This window comes from Papio anubis, chromosome 12 (genome assembly GCF_008728515.1).
Source record: "Papio anubis isolate 15944 chromosome 12, Panubis1.0, whole genome shotgun sequence".
Taxonomy (NCBI): domain Eukaryota; kingdom Metazoa; phylum Chordata; class Mammalia; order Primates; family Cercopithecidae; genus Papio; species Papio anubis.
This window is the reverse complement of record NC_044987.1, coordinates 75,829,551-75,846,708: the sequence shown is the minus strand read 5'-3', so window position 1 is coordinate 75,846,708 and position 17,158 is coordinate 75,829,551. Positions and strand designations below refer to the sequence as shown.

The 17,158-nt window shown below is 38.5% G+C and overlaps 1 protein-coding gene across 7 annotated transcripts in view; it reads left to right on the top strand.

Moving 5' to 3' along the window:
* Positions 1 to 17,158, top strand: part of SOX6 (SRY-box transcription factor 6) — a 766,932-nt gene that overhangs the window by 226,787 nt on the left and 522,987 nt on the right. The window lies entirely within an intron of this gene.

The window sequence follows — 17,158 nt, the reverse complement described above, 5'->3', positions numbered from 1 at the left end:
ATGAGGAACTTTAAAAGCAGTTTTCAATTCTGTGAAGAAACTCATTGGTAACTTGATAGGATGGCATTGAATCTATAAATAACCTTGGGCAGTATGGCCATTTTCACGATATTGATTCTTCCTATCCATGAGCATGGTATGTTCTTCCATTTTGTTTGTGTCCTCTTTTATTTCACTGAGCAGTGGTTTTGTAGTTCTCCTTGAAGGTCCTTTACATCCTTGTAGTTGGATTCTAGGTATTTGATTCTCTTTGAAGCAGTGTGAATGGAAGTTCATTCCTGATTTGGCTCTCTGTTTGTCCTGTTACTGGTGTATAGAAGGCTTGTGATTTTTGCACATTAATTTTGTATCTGAGACTTTGCTGAAGTTTCTTGTATCAGCTTAAGGAGATTTACTGGGCTGAGACAATGGGATTTTCTAAATATACAATTATGTCATCTGCAAGCAGGAACAATTTGACTTCTTCTTTTTCCTAACTGAATACCCTTGATTTCTTTCTCTTGCCTACAGTTGCCTAGCCAGAACTGTACTATGTTGAATAGGAGTGGTGAAGGGCATCTAATCTTGCCAGTTTTCAAAGGGAATTTTTCCAGTTTTTGCCCATTCAGTATGATATTATTGGCTGTGGGTTAGATCATAAATAGCTCTTATTTATTTTGAGTCACGTTCCATCAATACGAATTTATTGGCGTTTTAAGCATGAAGGGCTGTTGAATTTGTGTCAAAAGCCTTTTCTGCATCGATTAGAATAATCATGTGGTTCTTGTCTTTGGTTCTGTTTATATGCTGGATTATGTTTTATTGATTTGCAGATGTTAGACCAGCCTTGCATCCCAGGGATGAAAGCCCACTTGATCCGCGGTGGATAGGGACTTTGATGTGTTGCTGAATCGGTTTGCCAGTATTTTATTGAGGATTTTTTAATGTTCATCAGGGATATTGGTCTAAAATTCTCTTTTTTGTTGTGTCTCTGCCAGGCTTTGGTATCAGGATGATGTTGGCCTCATAAAATGAGTTAGGGAGGATTCCCTCTTTTTCTATTGATTGGAATAGTTTCAAGAATGAATGTTACCAACTCCTCCTTGTACCTCTGGTAGAATTCAGCTGTGAATCCATCTGGTCCTGGACTTTTTGGTTGGTAGGCTATTAATTATTGCCTCAATTTCAGAAGCCTGCTATTGGTCTATTAGAGTTCTTCTTCCTGGTTTTGATCCCGGAAGGTATGAAGTGTCAGGAAATTATCCATTTCTTCTAGATTTTCAGTTTATTTAGTAGAAGAGGTGTTTATGAGTATTCTCTGATGGTAGTTTGTATTTCTGTGGGGTCGATTGGTGATATCCCTTTATCATTTTAGTACGCCATTTGATTCTTCTCTCTTTTCTTCTTTGCTTTGTAGTCTTGCTAGTGGTCTGTCAATTTTGTTGATCTTTTCAAAAACCAACTCCTGGATTCATTGATTTTTGGAGGGTTTTGTGTCTCTGTCTCCTTCAGTTCTGCTCCGAATGCTTAGTTATTTCTTGCCTTCTGCTAGCTTTTCGAATGTGTTTGCTCTTGTTCTCTAGTTCTTTTAATTGTGATGTTAGAGTGTCAATTTTTAGATCTTTCCTGCTTTCTCTTGTGGGCATTTTGAGGGTGCTATACATTTCCCTCTACACACTGCTTTTTAAATGTGTCCCAGAGATTCTGGTATGTTGTATCTTTTGGTAGCATTAGGATTTCAAGAACATCTTTATTTCTGCCTTCATTTTAGTTATGTACCCAATAGTCATTCAGAGACGGGTTGTTCAGTTTCCATGTAGTTGGCGGTTTGATTGAGTTTCTTAGTCCTGAGTTCTAGTTTAGTGCACTGTGGTCTGAGAGACAGTTTGTTATAGACTCTGTTCTTGTACATTTTGCTGAGGTGATTTACTTCCAATTCATTGGTCAATTTTGGAGTAAATGCGATGTGTGGTGCTGAGAAGAATGTATATTCTGTTGATTTGGGGTGGAGAGTTCTATAGATGTCTATTAGAGTCTGCTTGCCCAGAGATGAGGAGTTCAGATCCCTGGATATCCTTGTTAACTTTCTCTCGTTGATCTGTCTAATGTTGACAGTGGAGTGTTGAAGTCTCCCATTATTATTGTATGGGAGTCTAGAATCTCTTTAGTAGTCTCTAAGGACTTGCTTTATGAATCTAGGTGCTCCTGTATTGGGTGCATATATATTTGGGATAGTTAGCTCTTCCTGTTGAATTGATCCCTTGCTTGACCATTATGTAATGGCCTTCTTTGTCTCTTTTGATCTGCTTTGATGGTTTAAAAGTCCTGTTTTATCAGAGACTAGTATTGCAACCCCTGCTTTTTTTGTTCTCCATTTGCTTGGTAAATCTTCCTCCATCCCTTTATTTTGAGCCTATGTATGAAATATATGCGTGTGAGATGGGTCTCCTGAATACAGCAGACTGATGATCTTGACTCTTTTATCCAGTTTGCCAGTCTGTGTCTTTTGAATTGGAGCATTTAGTCCATTTACATTTAAAGGTTAATATTATTGGTATGTGTGAACTTGATCCTGCCATTATGATATTAACTGGTTATTTGGTCGTTAGTTGATGCAGTTTCTTCCTAGCCTCGATGAATGTACATTTTGGCATGTGTTTTTTGCAATGGCTGGTACGGTTGTTCCTTTCCATGTTTAGTGCTTCTTCAGGGGTCTCTTGTAAGGCAGGCCTAGCATTGACAAAATCTGTAGCATTTGCTTGTCTGTAAAGTTTTATTTCTCCTTCACTTATGCAACTTAGTTTGGCTGGATATGAAATTCTGGGTTTAAAATTCTTTTCTTTAAGAATGTTGAATATTGGCTACTCTCTTCTGGGTTGGAGAGTTTCTGCTGAGAGAGATCTGCTGTTAGTCTGATGGGCTTCCCTTTGTAGGTAACCCATCTCTCTGGCTGCCCATAGATTTTTTTCCTTCATTTCAACTTTGGTGAATCTGGCAATTATGTGTCTTGGAGTTGCTCTTCTCCAAGGGGAATGCTTTGTGGCGTTCTCTGTATTTCCTGGTTGAATGTTGGCCTGCCCTACTAGGTTGGGGATTCTCCCTGGATGATATCTGAAGAGTGTTTTCCAGCTTGGTTCCATTTTTACCTCCTTTCAGGCTTTAATCAGATGTAGATTTGGTCTTTTAACATAATCCCTTATTTCTTGCAGATTTTGTTCATTTCTTTTTTCTTCTTTTTTTTCTTTAGATTTCTCTTCTCACTTCCTTCATTCATTTGATCCAAGTCGTGATACTCTTTCTTCCAGTTGATCAGGTAGGTTACTGAAGCTTGTGCATTTGTCACATATTTTCGTGTTATGGTTTTCATCTCTGTCCGTTAGTTTCATGGCTTCTCTGTATTAATTATTCTGTTATCAATTCTTCCACTCTTTTTTCAAGATTTTTTGGATTTCTTTGTGCTGGGTATGTAATTCCTCCTTTAGCTCTGAGAAGTTTGATGGACTGAATCCGCCTTCTCTCATCTCATCAAAGTCATTCTGCGTCCAGCTTTTTTTTTTTTTTTTGAGGCGGGTCTCACTCTGTCGCCAAGACTGGAGTGCAGTGGCTGGATCTCGGCTCACTGCTAGCTCCGCCTCCCGGGTTCCGCGCCATTCTCCTGCTCAGCCTCCCGAGTAGCTGGGACTACAGGCGCCCGCCACCTGCGCCTGGCTGGTTTTGTATTTTTTAGTAGAGACGGGGTTTCACGGGTTAGGCAGGATGGTCTCGATCTCTGACCTCGTGATCCGCCGATCTCGACCTCCCAAAGTGCTGGGATTACAGGCGAGCCGCAGCCCAGCCGTCCGTCCAGCTTTGATCCGTTGGCGATGAGCTCGCGTTCCTTTGGAGGGAGATCGCTCTTATTTTTGAATTTCCAGATTTTCTGCCCTGCTTTTCCCCATCTTTGTGGTTTTATCTCCTCTGGTCTTTGATGATGGTGAAGCGTACTGATGGGGTTTTTGGTGTGGAGTGTCCTTCCTGTTTTGTTGGATTTTCCCTTTTTAACAGTCAGGACCCTCAGCTGTAGGTCTGTTGGAGATTGCTTGAGGAGTCCACTCCAGACCCTGTGTTTGCCCTGGTGTCAGCAGCAGAGGCTGCAGAAGATAGAATACCACTGAATAGCGAGTGTACCTGTCTGATTCTTGCTTTGGAAGCTTCCTCTCAGGGGTGTACTCCACCCTGTGAGGTGTGGGGTGTTGGTCTGCCCCTAGTGGAGGATGTCTCCCAGTTAGGCTACTCAGGGGTCAGGGACCTACTTGAGCAGGCAGTCTGTCCGTTCTCAGATCTCAACTTCCATGTTGGGTGATCCACTGCTCTCTTCAAAGCTGTCAGACAGAGTTGTTTGCGTCTGCAGAGGTTTCTGCTGCTGTTTTTTGTTGTTGTTATTGTTGTTGTTTATCTGTGCCCTGTCCCCAGAGGTGGAGTCTACAGAGACTGGCAGGCCTCCTTGAGCTGCTGTGAGCTCCACCCAGTTCGATCTTCCCAGGGCTTTGTTTACCTACTTAAGCCTCAGCAATGGTGGGTGCCCCTCCCCCAGCCTCGCTGCTGCCTTGCCGGTAGATTGCAGACTGCTGTGCTGGCAATGAGGAAGGCTCCGTGGGTGTGGGACCCTCCTGGCTAGGTGTGGGATATAATCTCCTGGTGTGCCCGTTTGCTTAAAGTGTAGTATTGGGGTGGGAGTTACCCGATTTTCCAGGTGTTGTGTGTCTTAGTTCCCCTGGCTAGGAAAAGGGATTCCTTTCCCCCTTGCGCTTCCCAGGTGAGGTGATGCCTCGCCCTGCTTCAGCTCTCACTGGTCGGGCTGCAACAGCTGACCAGCACCGATTGTTCGGCACTCCCTAGTGAGATGAACCCAGTACCTCAGTTGAAAATGCAGAAATCACCTGTCTTCTGTGTCAGTGGTGCTGGGAGCTGGAGACTGGAGCTGTTCCTATTCGGCCATCTTGCTCTGCCCCCTTTGAAATTTCTATATTAGTTTATTCTCAAATTGCTACAAAGAAATACCTGAAACTGGGTAATAAAGATGTTTAATTGGCTCATGGTTCTGTGGGCTGTATAGGATTTTGCTCCTGGGGAGGCCTCAGGAAACTTGTAATTATGGTAGAGGGTGAAGGGGAAGCAGGAACATCTTCACATGGCCAGTAGGAGCCAGTGGAGGTGATACGCATGTTTAAACAAGCAGATCTGGGGCGAACTCTATCACAAGAACAGCATGGAGACATCTGCTCCCATGATTCAGTCACCTCCCCCCAGGCCTTTTCTCTAACACTGGGGACTACAATTTAACATGAGATTTTGGATGGGCTGGGGGGACACAGAGCCAACCCATATCAGTCATTTTAACAATAGTAGTTTTTCCAGTCCATGAGCATGGGATATCTTTCTACTTGTTTGTGTCCCATTCATTTTTTTTCATCAGTGTTTTACAGTTTTCCTTGTAGAGGTCTTTATCCTTGATTAAATTTATTTCTAGGTATATTTTTTTGTAGCTATTATAAACAGGATTACCCTCTTGATTTCTTTCTCAGCTAATTTATTATTAGTGCATAGAATTACTTCTGATTTTTATATGTATTTTGTATCCTGCAACTTCACTGAACTTGTTGATCAGATGTAAGGGTTTTTGGTGGAGTCTTAAGATTTTTCTAGATATAAGATTATGTCCTCTGCAAAGAGGGACAATTTGACTCCTTTTCCAATTCGTATGCCTTTTATTTCTTTCTCTTTCCTAATTGTTCTGACTAGGACTTTCAGTATTATGTTGAATAGGAGTGGTGAAAAGTAGGCATTCTTGTGTTGTTCTAGTTATTAGAGGAAAGGCCTTTAGATCTATTGATATTTGCTTTTTATATTTGGGAGCTCTGGTATTGAGTGCATATAAGTTTATTTATTTATTTTTTATTTTTATTTTTGAGATGGAGTTTCACTCTGTTGCCCAGGCTGGAGTGCAGTGGCACAATCTCGGCTCACTGCAAGCTACGCCTCCTGGGTTCATGCCATTCTCCTGCCTCAGCCTCCCGAGGAGCTGGGGCTGCAGGTGTCCACCACCATGCCCAGCTAATTTTTGTATTTTTAGTAGAGACAGGGTTTCACCTTGTTAGCCAGGATGGTCTCGTTCTCCTGACCTTGTGATCTGCCTGCCTTGGCCTCCCAAAGTGCTGGGATTACACGTGAGCCACTGCTCCCGGCCTATAAGTTTAGAATTCTTACATCCTTTTGCTGAGTTGTTCCCTTTATCATTATATAATGACATTTTCATCTCTTTTTACTTACTGTTTTTGACATAAAGTCTGTGTTATCTGACATAAGTATAGCTACTCGTGCTCACTTTTGGTATTCCTTTACGTGGAATATCTTTTCCATCCCTTTACTTTCAGTCACTATGTGTCTTCACAGGTAACATGAGTTTCTTGTAGACAGCATATACTTGGGCTATATTTTGTATTCATTCAACCAGTCTATATGTTTTGAGTAGAAAGTTTAATCCTTTTACATTAAAGGTTATTATTGATATGTGAAGGCTTATTCCTGTCGTTTTATGAATTGATTTCTGTTTGCTTTGTCTACAATTTGTTCCTTTCTTTCTCTCTTATTTAACATTGTAATTTTGGTAATTTTCTGTAGTGGTAACATTTGAATTCTTTCCCTTACTTATTTATGTATATGCTCTACCAGTTTTATACTTTCATGGTTTTTTTCCCATGATGGTAGATATTGTCTTATCACTTCCAGGGGTAGAACTCCATAAGCATTTCTTGTAGATCTTGTCCTGTGGTGATGAATTCCCTCAGCTTTTGCTTGTCCAGAAATGACTTTATTTCTCTTTCATTTATGAAGGATAACTTTGCTGGGTATTGCATACTTAGTGGCTGTTTTTTTTTTTCTCTTAGCATTTTGAATATATTATCCCATTCTCCCCTGGCCTGTAAGATTTCTGCTGATAAATCTGCTATTAGTTTGATGGGCGTACTTTTGTAAGTTACTGGGCACTTTTCTCTTGCTGTTTTAATTATCTTTTTAACTTTTCACAGTTTGACTATAATGTACTGTGGAGAAGACCTTTTTAACTTGCATCTTTCTGGGGATCTCTAAGCTTCTTATATCTGGATGTCTAATTCTCTTGCTAGACGTGGGAAGTTTTTAGCTATTAATTTCTTAAATAGGTTTTTCTATCCTGTTTGTTTTCCTGTCACCTTCTGAGACACTGAAAATTTGAATATTTGGTCACTTTATGGTGTCTCACAGGTCACATACTCTTCCTTCATTCTTAAAAGTTGTTTTTTCTGGCCGGGCGCGGTGGCTCACGCCTGTAATCCCTGCACTTTGGGAGGCCGAGGCGGGCGGATCACGAGGTCAGGAGATCGAGACCATCCTGGCTAACACGGTGAAACCCCGTCTCTACTAAAACACAAAAAATTAGCCGGGCGCGGTGGCGGGCGCCTGTAGTCCCAGCTACTTGGGAGGCTGAGGCAGGAGAATGGCGCGGACCCGGGAGGCGGAGCTTGCAGTGAGCCGAGATCGCACCACTGCACTCCACCAGGGGGGACACAGGGAAAAGACCCCCCCTAAAAAAAAAAAAAAAAAAAAAGTTGTTTTCTCTTTATTTCAATCTGACTGGGTTATTTCAAAAGACCTGTCTTCAAGTTCTGAAATTTATTCTTCTACTTGATATAGTGTATGATTGAAGCTTTCAAATGTATTTTTTAATTTCATTTAATGAATTCCTCAGTTACAGAATTTTTTTAAATGATATTTATCTCTTTGGTAAATTTCTCATTTCTATCCTGAATTGTTTTTCTGATTTTTTTTTTTCTGTTTTTTGTCTATGTTCTCTTGTATCTCATTGATTTTCTCTAATATAATTATTTTTGAATTATTTCTCTGGGATTTCATAAGTTTTTTTTTCATTGAAATATGTTGCTGGAGAATTATTATTTTCCATTGGACTTGTCATCTTTCCTTTCCATTGATATCTGCACATCTGGTTTAATAATTACTTCTAATTTTCTGAATTTACATTGATAGCAGAGGACTCTTCCTTGAAGCTCTATCTATGCGGTTGGTTGAGTAGAGCACTTTGGCTTTGATCCTGGATACATGCATTAGTGTAGTCTCTGTATGATTTCTTTGGCTGTAAACAGTGTCAGTGGTGTCTGAGATTTCCTCAGTGGCTTAGGCTGTGGTTGTTAGTGGAGGCTGTGGTGATATTTTGTTGGAGACAGGGACACCAGATGGGCCAGTCCTTGTTCCCCAGTGGTTACTGTGGCAGGCTAAGCATGCCTGTTCTTGGGCCCCAGAGTGTCATACATTGGCACTGGTGTTAGTGAATCTAGGTGGGCTGATTCTTAGGCCTTCAAGTAGCTTCTTGGGTGTCAGGAATGGTAATGGTGGCCTGAATGGGTGGAAGGGTCTTTGGGTCTCTGGCCAGTGGGTGTTGCATGGACAATGGCAGTAGCAGTGGGGGAACAACTTTCGGCTCACAACAGATCTGTGCTTTTGTTGGCAGTAGCTATGACAGGCTTGGTGGACAGTCCTTGAACCACAGGTGGCACATGTGGGTGGGTGCCAGCTATTGTGGTAGTGGTAGATTGGATAAGCTTGTCCTCAGGTTCCCAGGAGGAGTACTTGGGAGCCAATGATGGTGGATAGGGCAGAGCAATCCCCAAGCACCCAGATGATGTGGCACTTGGTGGGGCAGAGCACTGCCAGGTAGATCTGTCCCAAGTCCCCCTTGGTGGTACATATGGGCACTAGTTTTGATAGGTGGGGGCAGGATGATTTCCAGGCTCATGGCAGAATGTTTGAGTGGGGACAGCAGTGGCTGTGCTGCAGCCCTACTTTTGGGGATTGTGGAGGTACTTTCAGTGGCCGCAGCTATAGACAAGTGGCTAGGGAGCATGCGCTTCAGCCCCAGGTAGTGGCTCTGGGCAGGGTTGTCTGTCCTTAGGATGGTTGTAAATGAACTATGGCCCTGCTGCTGGGAATGGTGGGGTTGTTGCCAGTGGCTCTTGTTTCAGCTTTGGCAGTGGCAGCCAGCAGCAGTGACTGGCTGCAGGTGGAGGGTGTCAATGGGGATCCAGGGATGTGGAGATGCAGGGGCTGTCGGGCTCCAAGGCAGGATGCAGTCTAGAGGGTGCTGGGCTCTCAAAATGGCATCTTGCTGTAGTTGCTTAGGACTTGGGGCAGTGTGTGAGAACCAATGTGAGCTCCCTCTTTGGAGCCATATTGTCACATGGTCTCCTGGCAGCTTCCTATGTTAGTCTCAGTGCCCACCAAGGTCGACAAGCTCCCCTATGATTAGGAGTGCAGGAGTTCACTGTGGGAATGCGGACCACTGAGGATCTTTCACTTCCATTTTCCCTACACTGGGGAGCCTTTCCAAGCTCCCATCTGATACTGCCAAGCAGGCTGCCTGGTTTCCCTTTCCTGCCTTACCTTAGGTGTTTCCTATTACTTCCCTATTGAATTTCAGTGTTCTGTCTTAGGTGATCTATTTGAAGTATGATTATCGACTTCCTATTTTGATTCTTCTTTGTGTGGGAGGCCTACCAGATGCCTATAGTCTGCAATCTTGAAACCCCTTTGTTTTTTTTCCCTTAACACAAATGGTACTTTATTATACACATTTGCTTGTATATGACTTTTTAAAAGTTTCACAATACATATTGAGGATATATGTATCAGGATGTGTAGACTTTCTCATTCATTTTATTTGTTTTATTTTTATTTATTTATTTTGAGACAGAGTTTTGCTTTGTCACCCAGGCTGGAGTGCAATAGCGGGATCTCAGCTCACTGCAATGTCCGCCTTCTGGGTTCAAGGGATTCTGCTGCCTCAGCCTCCTGAGTAGCTGGGACTACAGGCATGCTCCACCATGCCTGGCTAATTTTGTATTTTTAGTGGAGATGGGGTTTCACCATGTTGGCCAGGCTAGTCTTGAACCCCCTGACCTCTAGTGATCTGCCCACCTCGGCCTCCCAAAGTGCTGGGATATAGGCATGAGCCACCACGCCTGGCCTCTCATTTCTTGTAACTGACTACATTATATTTCAGTGTCTGGGTGTAGTATAACATATTTAACCTGTCTTCATTAATGGACTTTTTGATTGGTTCTAATCTTTTGGTATTACTAACAATATTGCAGTGAATATTCTTGTATATCCTTCTTTGTGTTCTTGTATAAATGTCTATGTAGGAAAAATTTATAGAGATGGAATTATGGGTTAAAGGTTATATTCAATTAAATTTTAAATAAATATTATCAAATTGCCTTTCACAGCTGCTGTATCAATTTGTACTCCTAACAATAATGTTTGAGAGTGCTTATTTCTGTATACTCTGGACCATACAGGTGAAAACTGATATCTCATTGTTTTAGTTTGTATTTTTATCATTTGAATTAGGTTGCTTATAATATGTTTAAATATTAGACATTTGAGAAAAACTTGTTTTTAACCTCTTTATTATAGAATATAATACCCAAATACAAAATGGAAATGTGCACAAAAGAAGAATTTTTATCATAAAGTGAGTATCTGTGTAACTACCACCCAGGTTAAGAAATAGAATGTTTATGTTACCTGGAAGCCTTTCTTCTTCCGATGCCAACCACTACTCCCCTTCCTCCTCCAAAGGGAAAAACATCAATACCTTTCTTTTATGATAATCACTTCTTTGCTTTTCTTTATAGTTTCACCCCCAGAGCATGCATGCCTATACAACACACTGTTTCGTCTGTCTGTTCTATACTTTATATAAATGGACTTTATATATCCTTTTGTTTCTGGATCCTTTCATTTCATATAAGATTTGTAGATACATTCTTGTTATTTTGTGTAGCAGTAATTTGCTCATTTTCATTGTTTTATAGTATTCCATTGTATGATTATGTCACAGTTTGCCCATTCTGCTGTTGACAGACATTTCCAGTTTGGGACTAATGTGAATAATGCATTCTTGTATACTTGGTGTGCAAGTGCCTGCACCTTTGTTGGATAAATTATTAGAAGTAGAATTTCTGGATGATAGGATGTGGTATTTTTATCTATATTGGATAATGTCAAGCTGTTGTACAAATTCTTCCAATTTACACTTCCACTAGCAGTGTATGAGGGTTCCTGTTGTCATATACTTTCTCCCATTATTTATATTATCAGTCTTTATAGTTTAAACATTCTGGTGGCTATGAGGTGACATCTTATAATTTTAATTTTCAGTTCCTTAAATATTAATGAAGTTAAGCACATTTTGATGTTTATTGGCCATATAGAAATCCTCTTTTATGAATCCATTTTTGGGTCCATTTTTCTATTCAATTTCTTGTCTTTTTTAATTGATATGTAGGAGTTTTAATACATTCTGGATACAGACCAGTTTATAGTCTTAGTCTGGATTCCAACAAAAGTAGAGCCTTGTGATGAGCACTAGGGTACAGATAGCTTTTTGGGAGATAATCCCAGGAAGTAGAAGTGAGGGAGTAGTGAGGTTTGGAAGAAGGAAAAAGCCTCCTTCTTATTAAGGTCACACTATAGGCAATGGGAACTGGATTCTTCTAGAACCTTTGAGAAGAGCACAGAAAGCCTTCCTGAAGGAGGAGAATCTGAAGCACTTATTCAATGCTGATTAAGTTTCTTCCAGTGGTGTTTACTACCCCATCTTCCAAGCTGAGCTTGTGCTGCGCTAAACATATTTCCATGGCCTTCAGAGAAGGTCATGAAGCAGAAGGTGGCAGAATGTTCAGTGAATGCTTGGGATGAGATACGAGCAAGGTGAGTATGCACTCACATGGGACTGTCCATTGCAGCTCTGGTTAACATCAGAACTGGCCCAGGGAACTCCTAAGTAGCGGCACCAATGGCATCCTTTCTGTTTTGTAGATACCTTTTTTCCACACTGAAAGATGCCTTTTACTCTCTTATGGTGTCTTTTGATGAACAGAAATGCTTAATATTATTTATGTAATCAAATAAAATTTATCTTTTCCCATTTTGGGTAATGCTTTAAATATTTTGTTTAAAAAATCTTTTCTTACCCTGAGTTCGTGAGGACATTCTCAAGCTACTTTTTTAGGTAGTGTATTTTTTTTTTGAGAAGGTGATGAAAGATATGGGTAATTTCTCCAGAAACATACAAATCATTTTATATAACTTTAAGGTGTTCATGGAACCTTTGAAGGCCTTCCATAGAGCCCCTAGTTTTACTGATTTTACTGATCCCAAGTTAAGAATCTCTAGTCATTGTTTTACCTTTTTGATTTAGACCCATAGACCACCTGGAACTGATCTTTGCGTCATATGATATGAGATAGGGAGCAAGTTTTATTTTATTTTTTCATATGAATGTCTAATTGACCCAACATCATTTATTGAAAAAACAAAAACCAAAACTTTATTTTTTCCTCATTGTTCAATAGTGTCAACTTGTTATAAATCAAGTACATATACCTGCTTAGTTTTTGTTCATTTTTCTGTGCTCTCTAGTCTGTTCCAAAGGAACGTTTTTCTCCTCTTGTGCCAGTTACTCTGTATTAATTACTGTTACTTTATAGTTTATCTTGATATCTGATAGATCAAGTCTATTCTTTGTGCACAAGATTTTCTTGGCTTTTCTTGGATGTTTGGATTTTCATATGAATTTCAAAATGAACTTAGCGTATTATGCACACACACACATAACACACACACACACAGTTGGAATTCAGATTAGAATTGCACTGGGATCTCTAGATTAATTTGGGGAGATTGACTTCTTTATAATTTTGAGTCTTCTGATCCATGATGTAGTATAGCTCTCCACTTGCTGAGTCTTAACTTATTCTCAAAAATGTTACATAGTTTATTGCAATGAGGCCTTGCATATCTTTCATTACAAGTCTTACCTAGGTATTTGATATTTGTGATAGTTTTATATAGATGATATTTATAAATTTCATTTTGCTTGGGATTGTATGTAGAAAAACAATGTATTTTTTTGTAGAATCCTCTTGCATAAAACAAAATTGCCAAGCCCATTTGTTAGTTATAATTCTTCATCTGTAGGTTATTTTGAATTTTCTTTCTATATAATAATATCATCTGCAAATTGTGACAATTTGATTTCTTCTTTTAAATTTCTATATTTTGCATGTATTTTTCTTGTCTAATTGTACTGTCTAATACTTCCAATGCAATGTTGAAAATAGAAGTAGTGGGCATCTTTATTGCATTCTCTATCTCAAAGAAAATGCTGCTGACATTTTATTATTAAGAATCATGGTATGATGTTTGCCTAAAAATACTGTTTTTTGTGCACTTGCAGTTGTTGGGTGTACTATGATAAATATGTCAATTAGGTCAAATTTGTTGATGGTATTAATTAAATCTTTTACATTTTTCTGCCTTTAAAAGTCTACTTATTTTATCATTTTTCCAGAGAGCATTTTAAAATTTTTACTTTTAGTTATGAACTTCTCTTATACTTCTGGCAAGCTTAGCTAAATATTTTGAGAATATGGCATTAGGTTTATATAAACTTAGAACTGTTATATCTTATTGATGAATTGACTTTTTAATCATTACTATTACTGTTACTATTATTGTTACTATTATCTTTATCCCTAATAATGCTCTTTGTCTTTAACCCTTTTTTTTGTCTGATATTGTAGTTTTCTTTTGGTTAGTGCTTGCACCAAAACCAAAATCTGTTTAACTCAGAACTTCCTAAACTCATATGAACATAGAATTTTATTAAGGCATAATATCTATTAATATCTCAGGAAACAAGTGGTATATAGAACACACTTTGTAAAATAGTGATCTAAAAGAGATGATTATTAAAGGAGTATACCTAGGGGTTTATAGATAAGAGAACTATTTAGATATCTCCAGTAAAGCAGGGTTAAGCAAACTATGTTCAGGGAGCCCAATCTGGCACACTACCTGTTCTTGTAAATAAAATTTTATTGGAATACGGCTATGACTACTTATTTATGTAATTTCTATAATTGCTTTGGCTCTATGATGGCAGAGTTGGGTAGAGACTGGCTATCAAAGCTTAAATTGTTTACTGTCTGACCTTTTACAGAAAATTTGGCAATTATTTTTCCTGCTAATAATTGCCAAAAGTTGTTGAACACTTATTACTTTGTGGGCTCAGTATGTTGCTAGATATTTTATATAGATAATCTCATTTTATTATCCTTAAAATCTTTTAAGGTAGGTGGGATGAGATTGTGTTTATTTTACAAATGAGGAACCTAAAATGCAGAGAAATTAAATAATTGCCCATGGTTACATATCTACTAAATGTCAGAACCAGGGTTTGAAGCTAGATCTGCCTCCTAGCCTTCACTCTCTGACTATACTAGACTGCCTTCTGGTTCCTGTTGTTTTAGTAGAGTGTGAAGTAATGGAATAAAAAGTTAAGAAGGTTAAAAAACTCATACTTTGAAGTGCCATTGTTACTCTAAGAGGTTAGCTATGTGAAGTATACCTGTTAACTGCCAGGGTACTGGACTAATTGCTTTACGTGTTATCTCATTCAGTTTTAGCAATGAATCTGTGTTGCATTTTTAAATTGAAGTTATTTATCAAGGAAAAAGTAGTTAATCTATCTCAGACCATACTTTCAAAGGAATATTGCTGATTTAAAGATAGTTAGATAACTCTATTGACTATGTCTATTATATAATACAGTGGATACACACCACAAATGTTTTCTCATGCTATTGTCTAGGTTCCAAATAAAAGTTTTAATAACCACATAATGACATAATATTATGACTAGTGAGTTGCCTGTATTTTAAACTTTCACTTATTTTTGGAGGTAGGATATAGAACTCACATTATTAATTAGAAGATTTACTTGCATGTTAATGACAATTTAGAAAATACTCTGAATGTTGCTCAAGATTGTGACCATCACAAGTGTGAACTCTGTATAAAATAGTAGAACTGCATACTTTTTTTTGCTTAATTTATTTTTTCCAACTTAAAATGTTTAGCATTAAGGAAATTTAGAAAAATGTGAAAAATGGAAAGATAGTGTTTACCTATTGTCCCATGCCCATTGGCAGCCTTTGTTAACAGCTTATTCCTCTCAGTCCTTTTCCTAAGAACATGGTCTTTTATTACTTTTTAAAAAGTATGTGAATATAATTTTTATCCCCCCTTTTTGGCTTTACGTCATATGCCTAGTAATGGGAAACTCTGACTTCAAATGAAAGCTCTGTCAGCAACTTGTCATGTGGTCCTAAGAGAGTTGTATGTCTGTTTCCTTGCCTGTAAACTTGGGCACATTTCATTCTGCTATCCCTGATATTTTTACTTAGAATGTGAGGCAACCTCTGAGGCTAGGCTCGTCTGGACTTCAAAGTGAAATCTTCAAATTGTTATGAAGAAGATACAGTAAAATGATAAGCAGGATCTCTCCATATGATCCTCTTTGTTTCTTTGTTTTTGAGAGTGAGCAAAAGACCTAAGGTAAGGTTGAGAAGGACTAACCTGTAGTGTGCAGCTAAGCTCCTAGTGGGTCTACAGTGTTTATTTGTTAGGTGTGATAATGTGGTAGCATTGCCAAGGACACAACTGTAGGGTCTTGTACCCTTAAGGCATTCCTCTTTAAAAAGTGGGTGACTATACTAGCCACCACATCACCTAAGATGTGACTTGAGCTCATTTCATTTGAGTCTTAGGGAAAAAGCAAAAAGGGAAATACATTTATGGAAGGCATACCGCATCTAGTAAGCATTTTCATATGTCAAATCCCCACAAAAACTTTGGGAAGTAAATGTTAACATCCTCATCTTTAAAAGTATTTTCTTTATTTTAGAAAGTGACATTATATAGTTTTATAATCTGCTTTCTTTTCTTTACATATTGCATACAAAGCTGTAATTATTTGTCTTCTTTACTAGGCTGTGAACTCCCTGAAGTCACCAACTCTACTGCATTCATTTTTGTTTTCTCAGGGCTTAATACAGTGTCTGGCACAGAGTAAGCATCCAGTAAATGATGAGTAAGGATGATTTACTCTAGAAATTAGGACTTTTAGATAATTAGCCCATAGTTATCAAATCTTTATTTTCTCTTCTTTCAGCATCTCTCTTCCTTTTAATTTCTACCGCAAATTTAGGAATGCTTGAAAAATGTAAAGTGCCACATACATGCAAGTTGAGACTATGTTGACTCTCTGTATTCCCATAAGTTGTTCTGGTCTGTATCCAGTTGATAATGCAGTTGTTATTTTTATAATAGTCTAAGTACATATTTGCGCAACAGGCGGTGTCAACTCATCTAAGTTACTTGCTGTTATTTGCCTGATACTTTTAAATTACAGCGCTTCATTACTGAAGTCATTATTTGTGGTTAAGAGGGAGTGGTACTGAGAGTGGTAGCAAGAAGACTTTTAAAAAATGAGGATTAAAGTTGACCATCTTTTGCTGTCTTTAAATTTATCTTGATTTAATTATCTAGAACAAGTACAAAGAATGGCCCTGCCTCAGTTTTTTCTATATGTCTACTCTATATAAAATACACTGATTAAAAAGAGGTATGGTCTTAAAAATTAAAATTTATTTGCAAGATTTTGTTAAATGATTGCTTTTTAAATCTCTGCCACTCTACTGTTACTCCATTTTGTGAGCAGAACTCAGGAAGAGAAAACTCAGCAAGGATAGGAATCCTCTTCTCTTTCTGGATATGATAGTGTACTGTAAAAGCAAGACTATTCTAACTATAGCATCTATCTTACAATGAATCCAAATGCCATTCCTGGAAGTCTGGGATTATGCTTTATTGTCCTGTATCCCTAGATATCCATATTCATGCTGTTCATCCTGTGGGCTCTCAGAAATATTAGTTGAATTGCTGAAGAATTGCTTGTATCTTTATCTCAGATTTTTTTAAAAAGCACCCTGCAATTAACTAAGACTTAATTTTTTAGTTAAATTCCAATGTCTAGTTTCTAATACCTCCTTATATTTAAGAAAACATTGTTATTTTATTTTTATAAAACAGGAACTCCAAAATCATTGAGAATCTTTTCTGTAAAATAAGACATTTTACAGAGTTACAAAATTTTCATTTTTCCACAAAAGTTTTTGTGAGCATACCCTCATTTAGCACTGGGAGTTTTTGAATTTTAGTGTGCTAGGAATTATCTGAA